At 44.9% G+C, this 23,707-nt stretch overlaps 1 protein-coding gene across 1 annotated transcript in view; it reads right to left on the bottom strand.

The window, feature by feature from the left end:
* PPFIBP1 (PPFIA binding protein 1) overlaps positions 1-23,707 on the bottom strand; it is a 103,237-nt gene that overhangs the window by 65,362 nt on the left and 14,168 nt on the right. Inside the window, exon 2 of the mRNA XM_057370496.1 lies at positions 8,579-8,654. The gene's annotated coding sequence lies outside the window, so the exon portion shown is untranslated. The remainder of the gene's footprint in view (positions 1-8,578; positions 8,655-23,707) is intronic.

Genomic DNA, 23,707 nt, shown 5'->3' with positions numbered 1-23,707 from the left:
GGTTGGAATGAGATGATCTTTGAGGTCMCTTCCAACCCAAACCATTCTATGATTCCATAAATCCCATCAGTGCCCAAATATGCAAGGGAAGCAATAAACACCAGCACATTCTTGCACTGTGAAGGACAGGGTAGGAAAAGGCAAGGACCAAGGAAAGGGCAAGAGAGCAATTGTGGAAATCTGTGCGGAGGTCTTGGAGGAAAAAGCAACCAAATCCACAAAAAGGCTCCTGCAAGCACTTGCAAGCTGGCAATTTGCTCTGTTGCCAGACTATTCTGGGACTGAAACACTGACAGTCAACAAAGCTCCTCCCGAGAGATGTGGCATTCCCACCTATCTGATTTTCATCTCCTGTTGGGAGCCGGGAACAGATACAAAGGGATCAGAGCTGCTGTCAGCTCAGTTTTGGTATTTCCGGCACTGCTACAGCACCTGATGGGATGCACCAGTCTATTTTCTGTCCCCACAGGGACAGACAGCTGTTCACTGTCCAGATGGCAGACCCAGGACAGTGCTTTACCATCACCATYCCTCAGTGTCCCTCAGGCACAGTGACACCCAGGGCACATCAAGCCTCCACCATTCGGCATCCAGCCAAGTGGGCAAACCGGCCAGAACGCCCCTGGCACTGAGCCCTGGGAGTGGAGCCAGGAATGGTTGCCCAGTCCCACAGAAGAGTTGAACTTTCCAAATATTTTGAACAGCTCCTTATCAGCAAAGCAGCTTTGTACCAGCTCAGCATTTCACAGTGTTTATAATCTGGTCCCCTTGAATTGGATTGACAGCCGAGCAGAACCAGAGCCTGAAATAGCGACAGTCTCTCTGTCGGCACAGGAGATTTTCAGCAAGACCCACCCAGCCTGAGATCAGCAAGTTGCACAAGCCCACATTTGATGTCAAGCATGTTTCTAATGCCACTGAAGTCAATGCTACCAAGAGYACGCTTAAAACTGGCTGCCTGTTTGACCAAGTGACCAAAACAGAGCCTCAAAATAYAGATCCCGGCATTTTGTGTGACCTGTGGCTGCTACCAGTAATAAATATCAGCCTTGTATGTAAGAACCAAAGTAAAACACCAGCTCTCCTCACCTTGACTGACTTCAGACCAACAGCTGCCAGATGTGGCCCCTAGCACAAACACAACACTAGAAAATCTCCACAAACATCCTCATCATTGTGGCCACAATCTGTCTTCCTTCTCCACTTAGAGGCACCAACAGAGCMCAGCTCTGGGTGGGTGTGTTGTGTTTGGGACCAGGGAAACACTGAAGTTACAAAACTCACATCTAGTCTGCAACAAAGACATGTTCACTTCCAGCATGGATCTCGCTCCACAGCACTCCGGTTCAGTGTGACACCACCATCACACACAAAGGTAACTTCTTTACCAAGATGTTTCAAGGAAAAAATTGCTTAGGGTTACAAAGAGCCACTGTTACTGYATACAGAACACAAACCAAAAACCACTCAGCAAATCAGAGCAAACAAATGGTGCTCTGTTGCACCAGGGAGTTCACAGGATGGGAGAGCAGGCTGTGTCAGTGAAAGGGAATGAATCAGAGAAAGCCTCCACTGAACAAAGTTCACCTCCTGCCCAGCACGCAGTCAGCACCTGAGCTAAAAGTTCACAGCCTGTGCCCCTCACGGTGAGGAGAAAACATACACTGGCCACTGAGACATCACCCTGTGGGGACAGCCTGCAGATTACACTCTTCAGTGCATCAGGGACTGATATTTATATTAGCCACTGATGCTTATATGACTACATAAGCATATTGTCTGCTGCTACTGCAGAACAGTTGCTAAGGGCATGAGAAGAAGCCCCTCCTCCAGGTGTAGGACTGTTGGCTTGGAAGGTACTCCAGACATCASAGATCTTGGATGATGTTCACCTGCCACCAGCAAGGACAATTCCACTCCCAAATTCTCATCTTCAACAATTTCATCTCCCTCAAACAGGGTGTTGGAGGGCATAAGCCTAAATCCCTACAGAGTAATGTACCTCCAGCTGGYGGGCACTGATCTGTTCAGGGTGAGGAAAGAAGGGTGTTTCCCAAGTACCCCTGTTCCACACCTCAGAACAGGTGTGCCAGAGGAGGATCARGCCTTCGGAATATGGCAATCACTGTGCCATCCTAGAGAAATAGATGGAATTCTCTGGTCTTACCATTACACTGAACACTAGATGATTCAACTGAATTTGCTCTCCCCTTATGACATAAGACTATTTCCTACTTTCTTCCACTAACTCAGATTTGTCTATGTCCTATTTTTGGTTTCTAAATTAAGAATATTGCTCATTACCAGATTATAYGGCATTTATTCTGAGGAGTAAGACATATTGACGCAGCTAAAAATTCAATATAAACACCCTGTGGATGTAAGCCATGACATTTATATACCGGATTAATAAGCACTAAGAGGAATTTCTGATGTAGGGCACATGACCCTCCCTTCGTTTCAAAGGCAATTATTTTAATACCATGATTTCCAAGTGTGACGTGTCCTTGAAAAYACAGGCAGACAGACAGCTTTATCAAAAAAGCTTCCAAATCCTGGAAGGACAATTCCAGGTGCATCTCCAGTTTTGAGATAAGAGGACCTCTGGAGCGAGTGTATGGGCTGGTCAGCAGATAAGCAGGCTGACACAAACACCAATTTATTGCAGAGGGGGTCCGAACCTCCCTTAGAAAGAGGGGAAAGATTGGACAGGGARAAAGGGGAAAGATTTATCCAGCATYGCTCCTACTGCCGTCCCTGCCAGGTTTCTGTAGTGCTCTCACTGCTCAGGACGGCCCTTGACTTTCACACCTCAACCTACCCCTTGATACTTGCCAGATACCTCAACACCTGGAAGCCACTTCCTTGCTCATTTCAGAGGGTCAGGTACACCCAGAGAACACAGCCAGGCTCCCCAGTTATCACTTGTCAAACCCAGGCTGCGCCACCCCAGGCTTCCCAACACAGCAGAAATGAGGAGCTCACCAATTTGTGGTCAGGAGAGCTGAAAACACGACAGCAGCTGCTTTTACTGAAGACCTCAGTGCTTTCTGACAGTGGTTTGATGCCCCAGGCAAAAAAAAAAAAAAAAAAAAAAAAAGCCCCATCCAACCCCCCCTGAGCAAGAAGAGTCATCCACACCCCTGGGCTATCACCTTCCAGTTCAGGGATGCCTCAGTTGGTCCCTTTCTCTCAATTTCAAATACCTAAGGAACATCCAGAAATCCTAAAGGATCTCAGCAAAATTCCTTGGTGTGGGTACCAGCATGATCCAAGCAATTCACCCTCTGAGAATACATTCTCAGAGGCACTCACCACTTTTGGATGCAATACCTCAAAAAAATTACAGAACACAAAATCAAAACAAACACAACAGAACAGCCCAAGATGTACATACAGTTCCCCACACACTGAGCTGCTGACATTTTTCCTAAGCAGCTGAAATCAAAATCTAGTGAGAGAAGCTGTCAGATGACAAAGRAGGAACACAAAGACTCCACCACAAGCACTCACACCCTGCAAGCAAGGAATAAAAGCCTTCACCAGTTGCTCTGCACTCAATGCTGCAAACTCCACGTCCCAAGTCARCCCTGAGGGCTTCCCAAGCCCAGGGAGGAGAAAARCATCCACATTGTGAAAAGCCACAYTGAGATCCTTAAAAAGTCAGCAGACAAGTAATTAGCAATTTAGGTATCATCAGAAACAGGATGAAACCAGAGCCCYGGGAGCATGGAGTGGTTCAGGACAGCTCTGCCCAGCACTGGGAAGGAGCACGTACAAATGAGGTATCAGCTAAATCAGAAAGTCAAAGAAAAATGAAAATTAAAATACTGGCTATGATACCTTGGTGCTGCTGTCCATCGCTGAAAGTCTCATCTAATGCATGAGGATATCTGCCCCACCCATTACAAACAGAAACTAAATATAATCTTGGACTAAATCTTGAGCCCCTAAAAAAGGATCTGCAAAGTTCTGTATCCCCAAAAAGAGCATGTGGCTGGAGACAGCTGCTTTCTCCACCACCTTCACTATCAGAGCAATGCCCAGAATAAAATTGTGTTAAGCCACGCAAGGCTTTTTGCCTGAAAGTTTATCAAACAAGGCATCTGAAGCCAGTCAGAAGGTGGCCAGGGAACCTCTGAGAGCCTGCAGAGAAGCAGCCACGAGATTTTCCTAAGGAAGATGAATGAAATTCTTCATGTGATTTCCATGCTCCTCTGCACGTAGCAGATTATCTGCTCTCCCCAAGAGAACTAAACTGTCCTAACACTGTCCAGTGCTCMGAAGAAACTGTACAAAGCCAGAATTTCTGAGAAAAGAAGTTTTAACTAACATCTAACAAGTAGGCAACAAAATTGCTACCACGGGTTCCTCTGTAACAGAGTGGCTAATTCCACAGTTCAATGCCCACAGCACCCACCTTTTCTATCTGCCATGCAACACACATGGGGGTCTTGTCCGTTCATTAAGCAGCTGTAAATCAAGGCCTATAGCCCAGTGCGRTTGTATAAAATTATTTCTGCAAATGACATCATTTCAGGCATCACTGTGAGCCAACAACTTCCACTACAGTCCATGGGAGGAAAAAAAAAGCATGGCATGTGGTGGATGAGACAAGAAAGATCAGCTTCTATGTATTCACACAGTTCCCATTTTGATTCAGCTCACTTTTTCCATCTTAGTCTTAGATGGAAAACATGATGGGGAAAAAATATTCCCAGATAATACAGAGAGTCTCCCCTGCCTCTGGTGGTTTAAGAGGAAAGAGAAGAGAAGGAGCAGAGAGATCCCCCAGACAGCAATGAGTGACAACCCACAAACCTAACCCCATTAACCTGCAACTTCATTTTTATAAAACTTCAGACAATTCCTCACACACCTCAAAAAACTCACTGAGAAGGGACAACCACATCAGTGAGAAAACTTATTTAGGGGGAAAAAACCCACAAAACCCCACCAAAAAACACCACCAGCAAATGCACTTAAATTAGTAGGTAAGAAGGCTAGGAAAGATCATTACATTTTCCTTTGTGTCAACCTGAATCAAACTTTCTTTTGCTCTAGAAAAGTCAGGAAGGTGGGAACTCAAACTGACCTTGTTTCTCTTTTCATGGCTTAAGCTCACTTGACTTCTTGTTCACTTTCCCTATCTGTAAAATGGGGGAAATGATAAAAAGAAACCACCACACAATGTTATAGGAATTATTCAATCCACAGCCACAGAGTTCTTTGAAGATGCAAAGTGCCAAGCATTATTACTAGATGAAGAAATGATGTATTTTCTCCCCCAAGCTACATAGAGGAAGAAAAAAGCCATGCAAACAGCCAACTGTATTCCTAATGAGATGCAATACTCAAAAAGTGGGACATCTTAAAACAGATTGGACAATCTTTTTCCAGCTCACAAAGATTATTCCCAATACATAAACCTCAGAGGATTATAAGTGCAAGCAAAGAAACCTAGCTTTTGACAAGATTTCTGCAGACAAAATAAGCTTGTCTAAATAAACAGGGAAACTGTACATTTTCGGTTTTAGAGAAAAAAGAATTTTTAAAATAATAAGGGAAGAACTGAAATCAGATTTGCAAGCTTTGTGAGGAATGAATGCATGTTTTCTGAATATAAAACAATTGCCAGGACTGGGAAAGTCAATAAAATAAGAAGAACCGGATGGGAGTGAGGCAGGAAAACACAGGGTGCAACAGAGGGGTCACATGGTGGATAAACAGGGCAGGCTGCTCACTATGTACAGATAAATACATCCCCCTTCTCTGCAGAGATTTATGTGCATTAGAGAGCCACCATCAGAACTGTGGGTGAGCAGAACTTTGAGTTACATTAACATCACCCAAACCACATCATGTAACATGCGATGAGCAAAGGCACAAAACATACTTCTATTCTGCAAGCAGCAGTATTTCCTCTCAGAAGAAAGGSAGGAAAAAGACACCAGAAAAATCCCCACCACTGCCTGCCTGGAACCCTCCCATGGCCCAACCATGGGCAGTGCTGCACCTACCACAAACATGCAGAGCAGCCATAGGCTCCAGGGAAATGCTTGAAATTATTACTATTTTGAGCATAATTTAGTTTAGCACAACTATTAAAAGCCCAAGAAAAGCTGTGTGTGGGCTGGGCCCTGCAGGACAAGTCATCAAGTGCTAATAAATGGAACACACAGAAGCAGACTTGTATTTCTTTTCCTCCTGTATTCAATGTGACATTGAGGAGGGAAAACCCAAAAAACATTGATTTTTGCCTTTTGCACACAGGCACACTATTTCAGTGCTGCATGTGATGCTCTGTCTCAGCCTTAGACACACCAAAAATCTGCTGCCACTGAGCACAGACCTAACTCAGAGGTGGAGCAGGGTGAAGACACACCTGAAAACTGGCAGCATTTTGTTAAGAAAGAGCAAGAGCTGCAGGGAGTRGGACTGATTCTGGCTACACAGACTTAGCCATGTTTCTGAGTCTTCATGGCACCACGCTGAAGCAGCTGTCTCTGCTAAGGCTTATTTTAAAAGCCTTATTTAGCTTTTCTGGATTATTTATACATGTGGCCTTACTGTGGGGCACGGCTGAACCGGCAGCAGCATGTTTAACATGGAGCTTGCTAGGGAGGGARCAACAGGATGGAAATCCATGCTTTTATGGATAAATAGAGGCTGTGGGCAGAGGCACTGAAACTCCACTCAGAATACACTGGGATATTGTGTGTGGTGAGACTGGAAGTCAGACATCCATGCTGAACTTGTGGTAACCCAGCCAAGATGCCCACGTTTCTCCCCATCTGGGAGAAGCAGCCAGCAGCCCRAAACACAGGCCCTGTCCCTGTCAGCGCTGAGTCAGGCACGGGAATTTCCTGCCATCTCCTTAGGAGAGGCTCTTATTTATCTGTCAGATGGGGAAAGCAAGCAGCAGCTGGAGAAATCAGGCTTTCCAGAATGATTGTTGAGGGTGACACGTCCGATTCCTCCAAATGCCAGAGACCTGCCAGTACAGGAGGCACAGGAATGGAGAAGGGAGGACTGAGCACCTGCTAGTACAGCCTGGGATGGTCAGGGACACACACAACGCCTCCCAAGGAGCAGGGGCACAAGTGACAGGGATAACCAGGCAGATTTATGTCCCAGGCCTTCTGCTGCTCCCGGAGAGGGGGAAACAGCACAGCATCTGGAGAGCAAAGAGGGAGGGACTTCCAGCAAAGGCAAGATATTCGCACGGTGATGGCAACAGAGTGAAAGTCTYCAAACACACATCCAGCAGAACGTGGCTGCCAGCCAACATCAGACTTTAAACCATGTTTTTACAGCCATGGACTCCAATCCAGCTGGAGAGCAATCCCACCAACCCTGATAAGCAGTGACAGAACTGAAAAAAAGGGGCCAGGATGGGAGACAAAGGTGAGAACCACCCCCGGCGCCAGGAGACCTCTGATTAAAAACAGAGGGAATAAAAGCTTTTGGCAGTGGAGTTTAGGGCTTCCGACAAACAATGAGCAACATCCACTTCTTTCCAGGTCTGGTGCAAGATCTTGGGCAGCTGTGAATCCCAGAGAGAGCTCATGCACACTGATTTAGTGTGGGAAGGGTCGGAGATCCACGAAGAAGCACTCCAAGGGCTATGGAGAGGGTAAGGGAGCAAAATAAGGGAAATTGTATTTCAAATGAGACACCAGTCCTCACATCCTGTGGGACTGGGAGCCCAGCTGTGGAGTTATGGTTTGAGCACATCCCAGACACAGAGTGCACGGATCAAGTGCAGCCACAGCAATCTGACCCAGCTCTCCAGTGGAATTTAGAATGCTAAATAATACCATAATATCCAAAACAAAGTAGATGAGGGACAACCATTCCCAAAACAAGACTGCCAGCTCTGACATGCACTAGGTTACTTGGATCAAATCAGTCTAGACCGAATGCAAAATGCTGCTCCTTGAAGCCAACAGAACTGGGCCATTTCCAAAGGATCTCACAACACATACTCAGTTTTGCTGAATGCATTTTCTCATAAACTTGCCCCAGTAATCTGAAAGCTCTTGGCAGTTTCTGTGCACGTTGCCATAGACCTGCTGAGTCAGATTAACTGCACAGCTGCATCATGCAGTCACAGCATGTCCAGGGGGATCTTGTGCAGGAGCTGAACCCTTCAAACTGGGGTGCACTGGCACTGCTTGAACCCTTCATRTGCCACAGAACAGCTCCAGTGCTCTGCATTTCAGTTTTGCCTCTCTGATAATCAAAATATACTTAATAACATGTGGGCTGTGGCAGAGTAAACTCTAAATCCASTGTCTTTAAAATGTGGAAACACAGTTACCATGTTTCCCTGACTCCAAACAACTTAGATTGTGTTGAGTGAGGACCATCCTTTAAAAGATATAAAATCAATGGATATCTGCAGAAGCAGACTGACATTATTCCACAGCTTTTACTGAAAGTTACGTACGGCATCATTTTAATGACATTTGAAACAAAAGTCCAAAGGAGCTTTTGTGTAAGATACCAAAAAGCAAAAAACCAGCAGATATGTAGATAACAGACATCAGCAATGCAGTGGGTTTAGATTACTCACCCACAGGAGCAGACTTAGTGTTGATCTCCACTGTCACTCTCGAGCAAGTACCACTGATCCATATAAACTTCTAACACTGAGAAAGAGAGAAACAGATTTTGATTAATCACTCAAAGTCAGAGGTGATTTAACAGTGATATCTTGTAAAAGTTTATCATCAAGTGACACAGGATGCAGGAAGCACAGTGGATGATGGACATAAGAGCATTTAAAAAAAGCTAATACCAAGAGATTAAAGGATGACAACTGATGTACAAAGAGGAAATGAGCTTGTTAATTCCAAATAATTCCCAGCAACATTATTTCTCAGTATCTCTACGTTMCACAGTTGGCCTGTGGCTGCCCTTGACCTCCACAGCTGATCACACATACATAGCACAAACAAAGAAGGTGAATAATGCCTGGCAAGGCTTCCTTCTCACTACTGCAACCTAAACAAACCCCAAACAAGCCTTCAGTGTTGCTGAATATCTGAAGATCAGGGTGCGAAATGAAGCCAGTGGAAGTCAGAACTACCTGTAGCACTGAACCAAGCCCACAACTCACTCCCAATAGCTATTCCTGAGCCTCTTTACTGTGACTATTCTRGTAAATCAAAGATGTTCTCTGTTACGGTGGTTTGACAGGAAGTTTTAGTCTCAGACACTCCCATCTACAGACTGTGGACAAAAGAAGAGCTATTTGGTATGGGAAGTTTGACAAAACTATTCTAGGAGAAGGTTCTGGGTAAGCTTTGAATTAGAAATGCAGAGGGGAAGTTTGGGGAATAAATHTTCAGGTTAATAACTAAAAACTTTCAAACCTATGCAGTTACATGAGCGCCCACTAGAAGAGGCTTAAGAATCAGAGACTAAAATATGAGTGCTCAGTGAAATATGGTTGGTAGAAGGATGGAAACAACAAGGAACTGTCCTGTGTACCCTCACCTGGGACACTTCACTGGTACACTGAGACCCTGCTRTCCAAACAAAAAGCATGCCAAGATCAAGAGCAGAAGTTTAAGACAAGCAAGTAACGTGATCAGAACCAGCTCAAAAACGTAGGAATAAAGGCACGCTGTCTAACTAGTTGTTGACTTGTGGCAAAAAACCTGCAAATATCCAGAGGTTGTAAACTGGAAGAGAGAGAATTCAGTCCTTGTATGACCGGGAGGAAAAAAACTGCCAACATTTTCAGGACCATACACTAAAAAGCTATAATAGATGATCTCAAGGCACAMAAATGATTGGGTGCTCATTACTTCTCAGAACAGTTTTTTAGAGTAGATTGAACTAAACCACCAGGGGGGAAAAAAAAAGACAACACAACTGAGCAGGACATAGGAGTCTGTGTAAGCAGACTCCATCACAGGACTGTGGCTCCAGGCTATTGCAACAGAATAATTATGTACTGAACCCTGTGCAACACAGGGAAAAAACATCTGCCAGATGGAAAAAGAGACAAAATGTGGTAGGCAGGGTAAAAAAATATTTGAGGTTTCTATAAAGGGCACTGCAGAATGTCATGTATGAAACTGCAAAGCCAGGGAAARTAAGTTAGTTAACGGCATTATTTTAAGCCTGCCTAAAGTACGATGAAGGGCTGAAATGGAAAACCTATAATTAGATGGAGCTTCTCCCCTTCATTACAAATATCTGACTGGGGCTGAGGCTCACAAATTGACAGGACCTTTGGGATTCCCGTTGCCCAGGCTGCCAGGACACGCAGGCAGCAGCTGGGCAGGGGGAAGGAGATGCAGAGCACAACCGCAGGATTCTGATGGTGAACCTTTGCAGCGTGGGACTGGCCACCAYTGCCTGTCACAGCTGGCCTGGCCCTCCTGCTGCAGCCACCAATCCTGCCCCAACTCCSTCATGGTCCTCTGCAGCACAGGGAAGCCCCAGCAGCTGTTCAGAACCAAGCTCCATCCCAGCTCTGTCTCCTGAYGCTCCCCACCAGAGCCACTCTCCAGACTGGTTTGCTATTCCCAGCACGGGTGGCAGCACCACAGCGACTCCCAAGCCTCTCCTCCACCACTATTTTGGTAAATCAAAGATGCTCTTTGTTCTCATGGTTTGACAGCAAGCTTAGTCATTTCCTTCTCCAGAGTCAGAGTTACACACATGCAGCCCACACCTCGGGCAAGCTGTACGGCCCCTGGCTGTCTAATGAGGAACGGAACATGTCCATGCATTCCTCAAAAGGGAACCAACTACCTCAGACCCTGGCAACACAAGGATTCAGTTTGTTCCCGAGGCTGCTAGGGAAGTGGGCTTCATTTCACATTYCCCTGCTTCCTTCCTTCCTTCCTCAAACTCAATGCAGTTTTGACTAATGAACTTCTGGTGCTGATTTTGGCTGGGAGAGAGTTAATTTTCTTCACAGTGGCTAAATTTTGGATTTGAGCTGGAAACAGTGTGGATAACAGAGGGATGGTTTAGTTCTTGCTGAGAAGGGCTTGCACACAGCCAAGGCCTTTTCTGCCTCTCACAGGGAACCGGGACAGGACACAGCTGGGACTGCTGACCCCAACMAACCAAAGGGACATTCCAGACCATATGTGGCAGCATGCTCAGCATATAAAACTTAGGGAAGATGTTCAGAGTGCTGCCATTTGTCTTTTCAAGTAAACATTACCTGTGATGGTGCCCTGCTCTCCTGGGGATGGCTGAACCCCTGCCTGCCCATAGAAAGTGAGGAATAAATTCCTTGTTTTGCGTTACTTGTGTGCACAACTTTCGCTCTCCCTATTACGMCACCTTTAYCCCAACCCATGMGCTTTCTCACTTTTACCCTTCCAATTCTCTCCTCRATCCCACCAGGAAAGGAGTAACGAGTGACCTTTTGGGGTTTAGTTGTTGGCTGGGGTTAAACTTTGACAYTACCCCCACCAGACACCCTCTAACCCTAAGCTAAAGAAACCTCTCTTGCACACCCTCACCTCTGAAGCCTGTTTACAGAAATAATTCCTGGAAGACTCGTTGTGATGTTGATCCCAGAATTTTTGTACCCTGAACAGGGCACAGGATACAGAGATCCAGGGGGCTTCACCCCGTGCCCTGCGTTAGGATGCCAGGAAGGCTGACAGCCCCCAGGGGAAGTCTGGAGTTCAGGGACAATCAGTGAAAACTGGGACTTGTCGGGACTTCTGGGAAAGGGTGGGGCTATCTATTCTGGTTTAACTGGAAGGGTAAATTATCATCCCAGAAGGGCAGCTGAGGGAATAGCTGCTCCCATGTCACACACAGCCCTGACCTGAGGGCACACAGGCGGCCAGGGGCTCTCCAGMCTCGACAGTGGGAGAAAAGCTCTCTACTGAGTTCAATTCGAGTTYACTTTCAGTATCAAGAAAACAACCTCTTAGAAAACCACACTCATAACTAAGAGCCAGTCRTTAGGAATGATCCTTTAGGAAGAGCAGGACTAGGCAAACCAGGAGAGAGTTAATTGGGTTTTTGCTTTCATACAGAGAACATCACAATGCATRAATACCCTGGGAGAACCTCCCCAGTATCCCCAGGAAAGAAAGATGCATTATATGATTYTTTTTTCTTCTCCAGACTCCAATTTCTTAACCAGGAAGAAAACACAAATCCTAATCCCACAATCTTGCATGTTCAGCAGTAATATTTTACCCTGCCAATCATGTTTTCTGCACATGGCCACCCATTTTTTTTTCAAATTCAAGAAGCACAACTGCATGCAACTAATTACACACTGTGTGWATTTAAACAGGACACAATCCTATGCTCAAAGACCTGAAAAATTCACATGTTGCACTCTGTTTAGGGGCGCAGCTTAACAAGAAAGCTGCAGCACTATTTCTTTGCTTTGTGACTCCTAGGAGCTTTGTTTCAGAAACATTTTCAGAAGAAAGCACTGCAAGCAAATAGCCTGATTCATGTCTGTTCTTTACAAGATAAGAATAAAGATCTGCTTTGCCTAATCATTTCTGATCAAGAAAAGCAGGGCTTTGAGACACAAGATCTGAAAGAGCCCCTCCTCTCTACTAAATGCTAAAAAATGACTCTCTAACATGGGACCCGGGTAGTCACAGCAAAATTCAAATTACTGCTCCTTCCCACACACTTGCTTCATGYCTGTCTGTTGGTGCTTCAATTAAAAAGCTACTATGACATTATTCCTATGTTTTTAAAATAAATTTCCACAGGCAACAGGATTCAAAACTCTTATTTAAGTATCTCCCACAACCCCCTGAAGAAATCATTTGGATCTCTSTGGATAGTCACCCCTTTCTGCAGCCTGCCAGCAGAAAAGGTGGCAAGAAGCCTCCTCTGCTTAACCCWTGTGTGCCACACACCCTCCTCAGGACAACACAAGGTGAGAGAGTGCTCAGCTTCTTCTCAGCAGCCTCCACCTGCAGCTGAGACACCTCATCCCAAAACCCCACCACCCTAGGAGCAGCCTGGATGAGCTGTGGCTCCCAGGGATGCCCAAGTAGCTCCCAGGCAGACATCACTCCTCCCTGTYGAGGCATGCACGGGCATTCCTGCGATTTCATGATGCAGCTTCCCCATATCTATACAAATTAAAAGTTACTTGTGCAGAACTTGGCCACTCTCAGCCTTTCCAATAGTAATACTAAGCTCATCCTGGGCATTACAAAGCAGCTCCTCTTCTCCCTCATCCCCCTTTTGAGGGCTTTATTTTAAAAGCCTAATGGAGAATATTATTGCTTGAGAAGCTTATCTGGTGCTTGCAAACTCTGGCTTTTATCTGTGTTAGCAGACGATTTTTCCTTTTAATAATTTTTCTCCTTAAAGAATAAATCAACAGCTACTAGACAAAACCTGACTCAAAAAGCTACTAAGAAAAAATTATTAACATACACACTTCCACAGAAGTCACAGATGCAAGCTCATTGTGTCCAGCTATCTTGCCTTAAAAGGTGAGAAGAGGATTCAAAGCCAAGAAGCAAAGCAATGAAGAAACACTAACACTTTAAATGATCTGGAGAGCTAATGGTTTTCCATGGAAAAAGCCATTGATGCATGTCTTATTTTGGAACACTAACAGTACAATTTTTTGTAAAAGGCCTTTGGGCAAAGGCTGGTTTGAATCTGAATGGAAGCAATCACGACTGCAGCTTGAATGGTTTCCCCACATCTGTATACACCATCCATCCACACCGAGCATCACCCAACACATCATCTTTCACCTTTAAATCACCCTGTCCCAGGATGCATTTTTCAGCTGCTGCAGACCATGTAGCAGATCTCTTATTTATGCTAGGACAGGCTACCTGCACTCARACAAATTAGACAAAAACACAGATCTTTCAGCCTTTATCTTTATTTTTGGTTTCCAGAAGGCCGCAGACATTTTGACACAGACAAAAATCACACAACATCGACGGTAACAAGGCAGTCTGGTTTTGGGTCTTACTGCACCCACAGAAACCCAAAACATGTGCATTTGCAAGTGCCAGCCCTGAGCTTAAAAAACAAGTTTCAATCCAAACCCAGGATGTCTGGCACAACTAAAGGGGCCTGAAGAAAACTAACCACACCATTAACTCCAGTGACCCAAGCAGCTGATAGCTCACACAAMATTTCCTACCACAAAACAGCACATTCAAACAATGTACATGCACAGAAGCCACTGAATCAACACAGCAGCACTGGTGGATACAGACAACACAGCCAATCATCACAGCAAAGAAACACYTTCTGGAAGCATAATAAAATATTCTGAATCTCCTGAGTCAGAGATGAAWAACACAAGACAGACCATTCAATGAAGTACTTGTAAGACCAGTAGCAAGAACAAATTGCGGAAGTTTTAAATAAAAGCTTTCAAATCACTAACTTATCAGATACTGAGTRAAACTAGAAATTATTTACACAAGGAAAAAATATGACTAATCTATGACTAATTTTATATTAATCACTGTGTCCATCTCTGAATTGGAGTGCCACTCCATGCAGTTTCTGTCAGCTAGTGCTTTGTTCTAATTCTACAAGCCAAAGCAGCAGATTATGCAGTTCATCATCTGTGAAAATGCAGATACCAGCTGATGGAAGATGAAGAAGTGACTGAAAACCATGGAAGACTACTTCATTAACTGAAGATCTCATGCCCCMAAACCCTTGTTATTGAAGCACGGTGATAAGAAGTCTGTGGAATCAGATATGTGAGAATCACAGATCTGAGAGCACCAAGTGCTGGTGCTGTCAGTGTTTTTCCCTTCATGGCTATGTCTTGTTTGCTGACCCCAAAGTGACTAAAGCCATGGATCCTGTTAATCAGACAGCAACCCAAAGCACACAGGTGGATACCCATCTTCAGGCATCCCTTCTGTCCCTGTGCAGGTACCAATAACGAGCTGCTCTCTCCAGAGGCCKGACTCTGGAAGCTGAGACTGTGAGAGTTCTGTTAGAGTACACTGCTTTTTTTTAGGGCAAYATATCACAGTGAAACACTGCTATCAGTAAATTAACACAGAAAGATTATCAAAGTGTTTGCTCTCTCAGGCACCAGTTTGGTTTTATTTTAYTACATATGCTAAAGAGCCAGGAAAAGCCTCCATGTCCCTCATCCCTTGAACCCTGGCACACTCCATCAAATGCAAAAGGCACTGCTCCATCAGTGGTGTTCATCTCCTAAACCTCATTGGTGTTGCCCACAGACAGCTTTCTGTCTTACTTCCCAACTCTACTCAAAATAAGCACAAGATATTACTTGACAAAAAGGCATCAGTCTCTCACATAAAGYTCCCTATAACACTTTCCAGGAACATGCCTGCCCTTCAATTACCCTTAATTGTTCTGGGCATCCTTCACATTGAAGTTCATTCACAGCAATACTTTGACATTCCTCAAAGGAACTTAAATAGTTCCATCACCACAAACTTACAGAATMCTATTATTGAAGTACCCACAGCCCAACTCTGTGTTTCCAGAGCTGGGAAGTGAGGAGGAAGCTTTGCAAGAAGCAAAACCCAAAAGCAYTTAACAGGAAAAGGAACAAAATAACATCCTTTTGCTGCTGTCAAGAAGCRGCAGACAAAGGATTAGAGTTGAAAATCCTAGAAATTAGGATCAACATAAGATATTTTGCCAGCTTCACGACTTAAGTTTTATACATGCATTTTGTTGTTTCTCCATGTAGACACTCAGGTTGTTTCAGCCCTTTTAAGTTGGTTACATGGTAATACACGTGCACACAACAGGATTCAGCTGTCACGCTTTCATATGCACTGCATATAATCCTGAAAATACCATTTCTACTAATCACATTGTTCCACATAGTTTTAAAGCACATGATTGCAGAATAAAGCCCTCAGCACATATTTCTGGCYTGGATTCTTAGGAAAATTAAGCTTATGTGGCAGTGCTGTTTGTCAGTCCTCACCCCATTAAATTTTCAACTTTCTCATCAGTTTTGACCACGTTTGGCAGAAGGCGAAGAGATCCAAACAGGTGCCACGTTCCTACACCTTTGGGGGAAATTATATTGCAGGTAGAGGAGACACATCCAAATCAGCCTCTYACAGGACCAGATTCTGCTGCAGGAACTCAGCAATTCCCTCCTTTGGCTGGGCCAGCAGCTGCTCCATCAGCATCCACACAGGAACACCCAGCGCAGCWTTGCCAGCAGAGACACTGCAGAGAAACCATGGACTGCAGCCACCTTCCCCTTCATCCCAGAAAGGAGAGATCCACACCACATCCCAAGGAGATCTTGCAGGGGATGGAAGCAGCCAGGGGCACAGCTGAATGATGACCGAACAACACCGTCTGTAAGGAGTACAATGGGAACGCTCGAGAGCCGAATCGAGGTCACCTGACCCATGTGGATCAGTGCTGCCCAAAGAGGTCTCAGCACACCTGGACTTCTCATAAAGGAATGAGAAGTGCTATCAAACCATCCCAACTTCAGAAATGGGAGAGGGCTGAGCACCAGAAACAAGCAATGACTACCTCAAGAGGTGCCAAGCAGCCAGGATGGACACCCAGCCCAGCCAGAGCTGAGCAACCCCAGGGCAAGTCCCATGGCCACCAGTGGCAAATACATTTTGTCCCACTTCCTAATTTTATTCAGGAATCTGCTTTATAACTAACCTATTACAGCACTTTAGTTAAGGAACAAACAAGGACGTTTCCACCAGTGTTAAAAACCCGTTCACTAACAATTAGACAGCATTATCCTCAGAGGAAAAACTTCATTAGCTTTCAGTCTGCTCTTTTTTAAAGAGGCCAGTGTCTTGCAACAATGGAACAAATAGCTTTTCTCCCAGGGAAAATAGCAAGTATGCAGTTCATGACACAGAAAAGATGAAGGCAGAGTACAATACTCAGGGGCTAAACAAAATGCAAAATCATTTTCCACTTCTAGACCATCACTTCAAGTGCAGACCAATTACACAGCAAGTTAAAATGTCAGCAGCAGCAGCCTCCCCACAAGCTCTCCAGGGTCATAATATGCAAAAGCTTGTCAACCACTTGTCAGAGGRCACTTCAGCCAGCCTCCAGCCAGGAGGACAGCCACAACAGCCACAACAGCTCCATCGCTCCAGCAAACACCCCAGGTCAAGAGCAGCATGTGTCCTGATGGAAGCCGGGAAAAAATGCTGGTCCTGCCAGGAGCATGGATGTGTCCTGTGATGAGAGACTCTCTCTCCAGTTGGGATAGTCTGGCTCCATTTATTAACAGTAGGTGCTGGCAACCACAGCCCAGGGCTCTGAGCCAYGCACTCAGTGTGCCAAGAACAAGGTAGAGAGGTTTATGGAAAAGAGCTCTCAAACACTGGGCCTGGGAACAAGACAGAGCCTGGGCATAAAAGCTGCCCTACAAAAAAAAAAGCAAACCTTAAATCACAATGAATTTCAACCAACAAGATTCACTGTACCACATCCTGAAACAGAGTCAAGTGGGGATATCAAGGCCAGGCTGGATGGGGCTCTGAGCAACCTGGGACAGTGAGAGGTGACCCTGCCCTCAGCAAAAGGTTGMAACTGGATGGTCTTTGAGGTCTCTATGAACCCAAACCAGTCTATGATTGTGTATCTGACCCCAGAAAGCAGCACCTTCACCTATCAGCTTTCTACTCAACTTAGTCCAACTCTCCTACTTCAACCACTCAGTTTTCACTCTGCTGGAAGAACRAGCCCTAGCCAAGGGCTGGCCCATTGCAGGCAAGCAGAAACCAGCTCAGTGAAAGCCACTTTCATATTTCACAGGAAATACAGATAAATAAATATTTCTTATTTAACTGGTTGGTTTGTTTTGTGGAAGAGCWGTTGTTTGCTTCTTTACTGAAAGAAGCAAATTTTGCTTAGATTCCAAAATGAAAGGTCAGATAYGTAAAAATTACTTAGAAGACAGTGAGAGTAAACAAGTGCACCATTAAGTATTTGTTGTGTTATACCTTAATTTAGAAATCACCTAATAACCATCTTTCCCACAGGGAAGATTTAATATTAGAAGCAGGATACATCTCACACAAGGATGCTTCTATTAAACATCCTACAAACAGATGTTCCTAGAATCAAATAATTCAGCCAAACAGATATTTAACTGCTGTGTAAAATGTGGGAGACAGCAAAAAATACTTCAATAYCACTTAAACTGATTATTTTCCACCATGGAAACTGGGGAAGGGACCATCTTCAGGGGAGGTAGTRGAGCACAGGGAGATCCTTCCCCCATGCAGAAGGGCTGAGTGAAACCTCAGCCTCTCACTGACAGGCTGCAGGGTCTGTCCCTTTGAGCCACAGCTAGGAGCATGTGCTGCTGTCCCATGGAGGGGATGCTGGAACCAATGGACATGGGAGGTCTTTCCAAGAGGTCTTTTTAAGGTAAAGTCACCACCACAAACTCTCACCCCTTGCAATTTAACCTGCCCTCATTACTGCACACAGTCATTCAGTCTGTTAGAGACCCCTCCACACACAGCATGAGAGATGGATTYAACAAGGGGGCTTCTGTCTCAGTTCCCTTTATCCTGAAATTTCCTCTAAGAATCCCATAAACTTAGGAGGGGATAAAATAGCTTTCCATACCTGACCAAATAGTAAAACACAGCTCCTGCTTTATCTACAGTCATCACTTTCACAAACAATGCAATAACTTTGGTTTATATGAAACCCTGTAGCTGCTGAGCTGCAACACAATCTTCCCTTCCCATTCCTTRTTTACTTTCCTTAGGTACATGGCATCTCTCTAACCCAGCAAAGACAAGGTCTAGGAGAACTGGCATCTTCTTTGAAATCTGGGGCTCTGAAGGTCAAGACAGGCATAGGAGAGGACTACATCAACACAGTGCTGTACAGAGGGTGGTCTAGATGAGCCAGGAGAACACAACAAATGAAGTGCAGAGAAGAGAAGGACAAATTGGGAAGATCTKTACAAGCTGTGTGTGCAGCATTGCACAACTTGCCACTTGCTAGCTCTTTTCTGCAAAGAACACATCTCAAGCACAGGGCTCCCAACATGCAACACCACATTCTTTTTTAATTCAGGATCTCCCTCAGCTCTTCATGCAAGCTGGGGACCTGCAGGCTGAGATCACCTCCTGAATGAAGGAATTATCAAAAGAGCTTCCCGCAGGTCCTCATTATACCCCAGTAATCCTCACAGACATGGCAGCAATGCAGCTGGTGATAATGCACTTCCCCTTTCTGCTTGCATCACTGATGATTACTCATTAGGGCACTTATCATCTTTATATAGAGTTCTTTTATGTAGCTTAATTTGCTATGAATTAATCACTCTCCTCCTCCCCTGGTAATACAAAAGAGGGCTGTAAAGTGATTTCATTTGCTGTTTACTCCAAGGCTTTCCTTACCAAAAGTTTCTTTCAGATGTTTAGTCTGAAGCCAGATACATTTGACCATTAGAAAATGTCTGAGACAAGCCTCACGTTTCACCCAATTTTGTGTGGAAAAGATGAGTAATTTAGGAAGCTTTACATCTCCGAGTTTATTTCAAGTTGCTTGCCAAAAGAAATCCATGAACTTCCTTCTTAAAAAAATACAAACCACCACTGCAGCACTGAAAAATTCAACTCTCAGAGCAGGGTAAATGGAGTTTACCTGATGCTCAAARGAGCTGTACCTGTGTAGAATGAGGRCAGGACAGGAGAGCAGGACAGATGCCCRCACCACATGCAGCAGGAGAGCGATGCCCTTGTGGGTCTGCCCAGAGCTGTGGCTCCTGATTTACCATCTGGTGATCACACCACAGCATGGTCTGGCTTCTGGATTTGGGTTCAGGGCTCTGCTGCCAATCCATTCAGGGGCTCCAGAACACCTCCTCACCTCATTGCTCCAGGMTTCCCTCAGGGAAAGCAAGAAAAGGCAGCCTAAACCCAGAGCTGTTATTCTGTGCTTACACTCCTGTGCATGCAATCCAGACTTYAAGGGCCAATCTCACTATAGCTTTTCCAACTGTTTTTGGACAATAAACATGCTGGATGCTGAAAAGGTCACTGCCAAAATGATCATTGTCTCGCACTGACTAGCACTCCCTACAAGTCAGCTGAAAACAGGGAATACAGATCTGTATCCAGCCTTCCCTGTAATCCAAGACCATTCATGACAGATTATTTTCCTTCTGCATGACTCTGACTCTTCACTGAGCCCTCAAAATTTCCGTAAACATTCACCAAGGAAAAGAAAATGAATGACTGGCTTGCAGCACCTCATGACACACAAACCTCAAAGCTTTAGCTGTTTTAAACCACCCACGCCGAGCAAAGGGATAGGCTGTAGTTACAAACTCCAAACAGCAAAAATAGTACTATTTAAGACAAAAGGGAGAAAATGGCTTTTTAAGAGTAGAACAATTCAGGCAGTTGGTATTTGCAAAAACCTCTTTCTACATGCCTCTGTGCTTCTGTTTCCAAACAGTCTTTCCATACTGCAATGAATTTTGCATAATTACTAGCTAGGTACTGAGAAACTTAATTTTACTGTATTAACAAYTGAGGTTTTGACTTCCTATCCAAGGGCTCTACTACTTTTAATTAAAATTGTCCTTTGTRACCTTGCAAATCCAACACTCTAATAAAGTTGGCTCTAATAAATGTAGAGGTAATACTGGAGCTTCCATTCAAGGATGCTGAGTTTAAAATAAGCTTTGTTAGTACAGATGAAACCAAACAAACACACAAGTGTCCAGGACATGATTTTGAAGGCCGAACTTTGCACAATCCATCCTCAGTGTGTTTTCAAAGGATCAATGACCCACTCCAAGTCTCCTCAACTCCTTGTTTAAACCGAGTGCTTTACAATKAAGTTTTCCATCAGATTTGCAGCAGAWTRAGGATTGCAGATGATCTCCCACATRRYAGCTATGCAAATCACAAAACCCAAGTGAGGTACAACACAACAGCATGGTAAAATCAAGGAGGGAAGAGAGCAYTGAACAAGACCAGCAGGGGAATCTGACCACGCCAACTGACCATTCAGTTGAACTGGGCATGAAGGAACCAGGTTTGACTGAAAGGACACTTTGTAAAAAGTTATAGCAGTGACTTTAATAAAGCACCCACTTAATTATCCATTTCCATGAGCCAAGGCTGGATTAGTCCCRGAAAGCCAAGTTCTGATGTTCACACTTGCATGTCATGAAAGCAGAGAGGTGTCAGGGCARGGCTAAACTAATTTTTAATGTTTTCCAAGTCCTTTCATGTCAGTCACAGATCCTTTATAGCTGGCGTTGTGAAGATGCAGTCCAGTCCCAACCCTAAGGGAGAACCACCCAGACATGCATGCACCCAGTGATTCAGTATCTGGAGCTCTCTGCTCCCCCAAACTGCAGCAGTTATCCCCAAGGTGATGTGAAGGGACAGCATGGGGTGGGAAAAGAAGGAAGATGGCTGCTTGGCCACCTGAGAGCCTTCCCTGAGGATGTCACCCTTAACCTGGGCTGCAGGGAGAGGTTCTCCCCATGGCATGGCATCCCACTGCCCTGCTGCTCCAGGCTGCTTGGCCAGGACAAGAAGGACTGTGCTGCAGACAGTTCCATGGGCAGCCACCAGCTCCAGCGGGGTGAGATTGTCCTGGGACAGATATGGCAGCAGGGAACTCTGCTGCAACTGCTCACCAGCCATCACCTCCACCTTTGCTCAATCTAAWTTTGATGGAGCTGATCATTTTGGTGAGTGCAGATGTCAAAGCAAACTTAAAGCCCCATGTGGAATTATAGCTGCGAAGGCTAAGAACCGATTTCGACAAAGCATGGGGCTTTCTGCGAAGCAGAGCCAGGGAAACAACAAATAAGGGCCCACATGATTGCTCCCACTGACCCTTCTCAGCAGCCATTTCATTACATCACTATTTTCCTAACTAATAAAGGTCAAACTATAATTTTTGTTATTTTAGATTTATAGTGTCTCTCAAATGAAAGGTATTCTTATGTCAGGAAGAAGCAAAAAGGAGATTTATTTTCCCTACAGATACCATAGAAAACTTAGTTCAGAATTAGAAAAACAAGGAAACCATTATTTCCCCAGCCTCTTTAAAAAGGGAGAGAACAGTGAACAAGAAGCCAAGATTATCAGCAGACAGAAGAAAAAAAAAAAAAATTGAAGAAAAAGAGCAATAAGAGCCTTTGTTCCCAGTACATTCTTTTAAAGAATTGAGGAGACTCCAAGCAATGCAGCTGTACTTCCTGTGACCTACAGCATTCAGTTTRGGAACACAAGGAAGGTCATGGCCTGGGGACAGCTTGGTACAGGCACASAGAGTGCTCAGCACAGGAACCCCTCAAACCAACTGAGACATCCTGGGGCTGCAGGAGCAGGAACCACGGAGCCCCAGAGCTGTGCTGCAAAGGGGTCCTGCTCAGCCACATGTGAGTACCTGGATTCCCTGGGGTTGTTCAGCCTGGAAAAAAAGAAGGCACCAGGGAGACCTTAAAGCATCTTCAGGGGCTACAAGAGAGCTGGAGAAGGATTTTTACCACGACATGTACTGACCAGACAAAGGAGAATAGCTTTAAACTGAAACTTTTAACTCCTGTTAGATTGGATATGAGGAAAAAATTCTTCCCTGTGAGAGTGGTGAGGCCCTAGCACCAGTTGTCCAGAGAAGCTGTGGATGCCCCATCCCTGGAAGTATCCAAGGCCAGGCTGGACAGGGCTTTGAGACTTGGCAGGAGAGCTGGAACTTAAGGTCCCTTCTAATGCAGGCCATTCTATGATTCTATGACTCCTTTAGAGCAGAGTCAGCAGCAACAGGAAACTGCAAGGCTCTTTAAACAACACTYGTTAATAAAACACAACCTGATAACACACACACCAAGCTCGCTCCCAGGGTCAGGCAGGCTGGGTATTTGTAAGAGAAGTATCACTGAGTGATAAATTCAGTTCAGGATGAACCACGCTGCGTTCGCAGGCTTCTTGCAAGGAGAAATGATACAAGCTATCCACACAATGCACTTGGTGAAGCACACACAGCCCCAGCAACATCTCTTGATGTATTATTGATAGGCAGAGCCACTTCCGAGGCCAGACGGACTTTGAACAGCACTGCAGCAGGAGGGGAGAGCACAGGCAAAGGGAACGGTGCAACAGGAATGCTAAACTGCTGCACGACTTGGATAAACAGACTAATTACCAGAGAGTTTGCCTATACTGAAGAATTAGCTCAAGCACTGTCCTCAACTTGCCCTCCCATCTACATCTTTAATTTGAGCACAGCATTTAACTTCAGCTGGCAGAAGACAAAGGCAAATGTTTGATTAAGCACATTTAAGCAGTGCCTAAGCACCACTGCAGGCAGGCAACACTCAGGGACCCCAAAGCCCTCCAAGCATTCCCCACTATTTTCAACACAACTCCATCATACCCTGTGGACAAACTCAGAAAGACGCACAACATTTGTGCACATATTTATACACATTTGTTTTAAAAGTTTAGTGCTATATACAATTACAGCAGAGCTTTCAGACCCCCTGGCAWCCTGAAAGCACAGCTACTGCTATCCAGAGCAGCATCCTTCCTTCAGAGGATGCCCAAGGTCACTTATGGTTGACTTGTTGAGGGGCCAGCTCCATTGGAACACACAAGCTCATCTCTTCAGCCACTCACCACAACAAGAGTGGCAAGATAATCGTTCAGTATTTTGGGCACACAAACCCTTCAATGCTAGCACAAATCAAGTTCAATACATGTGGGTGAGA

This window comes from Malurus melanocephalus, unplaced genomic scaffold (genome assembly GCF_030028575.1).
Source record: "Malurus melanocephalus ecotype Western Australia unplaced genomic scaffold, MMel_1.1 scaffold_128, whole genome shotgun sequence".
In the NCBI taxonomy this organism is placed as follows: Eukaryota; Metazoa; Chordata; class Aves; order Passeriformes; family Maluridae; genus Malurus; species Malurus melanocephalus.
Note: the sequence above shows the minus strand (reverse complement) of the source record. Positions and strands in the feature narration are given on the sequence as shown.